Below are 5,417 nucleotides of genomic sequence, written 5' to 3'. Positions count from 1 at the left end.
CCCCCCCAATCAATATAATCAAGCATTCCTACCTCACCACCTAATTTGTGACTGTGTGCCTGTATTATTAGAAACAATTATTATTATTATTATTAAGTTTAGCTGTTCAGCTGTTATTCTATACAAACAAAGCGATTTTCATAGAAAAAGTGAACATGAGCTAATTTCATCAAAAGTTGACCACAAGCTAATTACACACAAAAAATTAGACATGGAACTAAATTCAATGAAATAGGAAAAACAACAACAAAAGGCCAATTCACCATGGTTTATTCCAATAAAAATAAAAACAAATTTCTAATTAAAATCAATGAGTTTTCTTTTAACAAACAGTAACAAGACTGTACAAAAAATGTTTTAGTGCTGATGTAAGATATTCTCTAGACTGTTCAACCTGATGTTTTGTCTTTGTTTTAACTAAAATGCAATGTTTCAAACGGCTGAGTATCCATTTATCATCAGTTACCATAGGTATAAGGTATTGCTGTGTGGTTAAAGAGCTTGCTTTGCAACCATGTGGCATCAGGTTTAATACTATTGCATGGCACCCTGATCCAACAGATTTGTGACTGTGAGTGTTTTTGGATGTAACCATTTTCAAGACACTGAGCCTTACGAAGGAGATGACTAATGACCGAGATATCTGGTGCATTGCTGTGGTCAAGAAGACCTATCTGCCATAGCAGAATTGATACTGATGCTGGTGCCGCGTAAAAAAGTACTAGTGCCAGTATCATACTAAAAGTACTGGTGCTGGTGCCATGTAAAAAGCACCCAGTACACTTTGTGGAGTGGTTGGCATTAGGTAGGGCATCCGGCTCTAGAAACCCTGTCAGAATAAACAATGAAGCCTGGTGCAGCCCCTGGCTTTACCAGCTCCACTTAAACTGTTCAACCCATGCCATCATGGAAGATGGATGTTAAGTGATGATGATGGACTAGTCTGGTGTGATTTGAAGATTTGGTTGCTATTTCCAGCTAGTCAAGTGATTGTATGAAAACTTTAGTTGTATGGGTGCTTTCTGTGAGGTTAAGAAGTTCACTTTATAATCAAAAAGTCCTGGGGTTTGAACTTAGTATGCAGCAATTTGGGTAAGTAGTGCCTTTTACCTTGGATTTGTGTTGATTCAAGAAACTGCAAGTGAAATAGAATTGACAGAAAGTGTGGTATCTGTGATCTGAAAGCCCCATCTTTTGTATACTGCTGTCACTAATTCTGCCTGAGAGTTCTGTTAAAGGTTCAAGTGTTTGGAATCCTCATGTAGACTTCATCAACATTTCAAGTGGTGACCCTTGTTTCACTATTGTACTGATTCTGCATGAGGAGTATTTGTGGAATACTCGACCACTTACGTTACAGTCAATGAGTCAGTACTTCAGTTTATTAAACAACAGAACTACTCACTGTTGAATCATGAAGGGTGTTTTTTTTTTTTTATAATCTACTCTCGGTTTCAGTTGTTAAATTATTGTTTGAGTGTCAGAGGTAGTCAGTTGGTAGAACCATTACCACATTGGACATAATCCTTAGTGATATCTATTCTGACTCTTATGTTCTGAATTCAACTCCTGCCAAGGTCAACTTTCCCTTTTATCCTTTTAGAGTTGATAAAATGAAGTACCAGTGAAGTACTGGGGTTGATGTGATTGACTTTATCCCTCCCACTAAAATTGCTGGCTGTGTGTCAAAATTTGAAGCAATTACTGTCTGTCAGCCAATGGGCTGAGTTGTTAAACTGCTTTGTATTATTTGTTGCAGCTTTCTGCATACTGGGTTCAAATTTCACAGAGATCAACTTTGCCTTTCATTCTTTCATGGTTGATAAAGTCTAGCAGAGTGGTGGATTGGTGAGATTATAAAAGCTTTAGATAATACGCTTGGCAGTATCTATTCCAGCTCTTTGTGTTTGAGCTCAGATTCTGTTTCCTATCACCAGCATTCTCACTGTGAGAAACATATCCCTAAGGATCTTGCTAATGCTAATGACTTCTGATGTTAGAATGACCTATCAATTGGAGCAATATTTCAGTCTGATCAATAAAACAAATTGGTCCTGCACAAAGTGGAAGAAATATTTGTATAGAAAAAAGTCAGAAAAAATATTTTTACATTTCCTTCAATGGGGCTTGAACATGCAAACATTTGTTCAGTTTTCAAAACTTCAAATCGTCCAAGTCATTCATCTTAAATCTAAATAGAAGGCACCTGAAGATGCCTGGAGAATATACCATTTGCAATAACATTTCATCAAATATATCTAATCAAAATTCTGATTAATTTTTGCTAATTTAATAATAACTCTTTCATTTTATTTACTTTTTTTTATTTATAATTATAGAAATGAGAGCAACATTTAATCAAGGACTTAATTGATAAGGTTTCAGTGGTTTGGGGTTTAGGCCTAATTTCTTGGCAAATACTAGCTTTACAAAACCTTGTGAGAAGATGGAGAGTTGTGTGAGGAAAATACAAGGCAAATGTTCAAATGTTGTGTCTGTTGGCATACATGAAATGATTGTATTAACTAAATTTTGATGGTCTTTTATTATATAAGTTGCTGAATAACAACGCCAAAGGTAACATTTCGTGTGTGGACTTAGCAAAAAGGCTTGATTGAATAGAGGGTTATTGATTTTGGCAAGAACTCTAAATCATTACTTGGTGTGTCCATGCACCATAGCAGTTACCCCTCACCTACCTTACTTCCTCCACATACCCCCACCATTTCAATTAAATCAACACCAGTGGTATAAAAAGATTTTGACTTTTTTTTTTTTCTGAGAATTTATTGTAATGATATTAATGTGAATGCCCCCTCCCCCTGCTTTTTTTTTCGGGCATTACTGTAATTTCTTTTTCCTTAATAAATTCCATATGGTCTGTGTTAACTGAAATTTAACAAAACTGATAATAGCCAAAATATTAATTAATTAGAATTATCATTTTCCTGACACTGTAATTATATCTTCGATGACCTATAAGGGTTTACACCACTTGTCAGGGTCTTCTTTATTTTCTAGATTAAAACTTGAGATTTTAAAGACCCATATGGTTTATCTTTCTTTGGTTGTTGTTATTATTTAATCATAGGTTAAAGTGATGAGCTGGCAGAACCATTACCATGCTGGAGAAAGTGCTTAACAACATTTTGTTTGTGTTAATGTTCTGTGTTCAAATTCCACAGCGGTCGACTTTGTCTTTCATCCTTTTGGGGTTGATAAAATAAGTATCAGTCAAAGTACAGGGGTTAATGTAATCAACTTTCCCTCCCCTCAAAAACTGCTGGCCATGTTCCAAAATTTTGAAACCATTATTTAATCATAGGGTAGCTTTGATTAAAGAGTAAAGACCTCCTTTGTTCATGAATGACCTTGGGATTGCACTTAGAAAGTTACCCTCCAAGGCACAAGTCCAGACAAGGTTGTTTATGGAAGACTAGCAGTCACCCATGCATGCCAGCCTTCCCTCTCCACACCACGGATGTTATCCAAGGCAAAGGCAAAGGGGCCGATACAGCTTGGAACCAGTGATGTCGCAACTCATTTCTGCTGCTGAGTGAACTGGAGCAATGTGAAATAAAGTGTCTTGCTCAAGAACACGACACACAGTCCAGTCTGGGAATCGAACTCACTACCTCATGATTGTGAGCCCAATGCTCTAACCACTGAAACATACACCTTCGATATGATTAAAGGTGTTTTGGCTCTACAACTACCTGTGGTTTTTCTTTTGGTGGGGGTGGGGTCAGAAACTGTACTGGCCAAGGTATTTATTCTTTATTTAAGACTGTAAGTTGTGACTCGAGGGACATGTGGCTGCTGTATTTATTTGTTATTTCTAGCAGGTCTACATAACATTATCTCCATTGTCCTGTGGCTTCCATGTTGGTTCAATCAAGGTCACTGCTAGTTTAGCTATATTGATCTGAATCAAACACCACCACCACCCCATGCTTTTTTGGTAGCTGTAGCAGAACTCTGTTGCTGACATATTCACGCTAGTTCCTTCAATGTCCACATTTTTCTTTCTTGCATATAACCCTTTTTTTGTTTTGTTTTTTTTTTGTTTTTTGTTTTCAAATTAGTTTGATCCAAAGGAAAGGTTAAGTCCCTGGCCTTTGTAAGTCCTTCAGGTCAGACTGAACATCAGCCACATCATTTTCGTTTGTAAAAGGGACCTGCAAAGGTCATTAGTGATGTCGCTGCTCCTCCAACCTTTCCACTAACCTCTATCACAACAACTACAAATATCTGATTACACATACTGAAATCTAGATTTTATGCCCAAACATGCTTATTATATTTAAATATGATAAACTAGTTTGTGCAAGTTGTATTAATTATTTATCTAACATAATTATTTATCTAAGATGATTATTTATCTTAACTTGCCAGACATTGACTGTTACTGTAGCTGCTTGCTCTCACTTTCCCCCTCTTCCCACTACCATTGCCACCATCGTCATCAAATCTTATTTTTATTGCGGTTGTTATTGTCTGCAAGACATGAAGTGACAAATTGGGACTGAGGTAAGAGAAAACAAAATCAACAAATTGTTGCCTGTTTACCAAAGTTTGTACCAGAATTAACTGCATTATTTCTGGACACAACTGATAGTGTATATGATGGTGATGATGTTTGTTTGACAGTGTTTCTGTGATTATAAATTCTTTTATTTTAAAGAAAGTTTGGTATCTGTGAGAATGTGTGTGTGTGTAGAGAGAGAGAAAGAGAGATGCGTCTGTGTTTCTGCATCTTTATATAACTGATGATGATGTATATATACCAATGTGCTTACAATGCCCTCTCTATCCCCCAAACACTACAGTGTTTTGAGTTAGCTGGTTGGCAGGAGCCCCACCATTTTTATGCTCATTAACCCTGTCAGCACTCCTAACTCCTTAGATAAGCTTTGCAGGTGGCTGAACTCAACTCTCTTCATAACCCATACACAGCGGAAAAGAAACCCCCCACTACCTAGTCTCCTACATAGTTCACTCGTAGCTTCTAGAACACTTGGAGTAAATAAACAATCCATACAAAAGGAATGCTTCCACACCCAGCACTCCAACTTTCTACAAAATCCATCATTTGAACTGTGATGGATGCCCCCTTTACATTATACAGCCTGCCAGCTGCCTCCCATACAGCAACTGATCCCTTTTTGAGCTCTTGTGGAAAGGATCACTAGCGACTTATCTGATTCTGCCACGACCCTCCCACCCCCACCCCTTCTCAAACATTTTCTACTCATTTGGCATCTGACTCCACACTAAAACTAATCTTTTCATTCCACCATGGTAACCATCACGTACACATACATAAAGTATTCCTCATTGCTTCAAACCAACAAAACCATCAGCCCTGACCATATCCCATTACCAGGACTAGATTAAGACTCATAGAAACCCTAAGC

Source organism: Octopus bimaculoides, chromosome 25 (genome assembly GCF_001194135.2).
Source record: "Octopus bimaculoides isolate UCB-OBI-ISO-001 chromosome 25, ASM119413v2, whole genome shotgun sequence".
Classification (NCBI taxonomy): domain Eukaryota; kingdom Metazoa; phylum Mollusca; class Cephalopoda; order Octopoda; family Octopodidae; genus Octopus; species Octopus bimaculoides.
Note: the sequence above shows the minus strand (reverse complement) of the source record.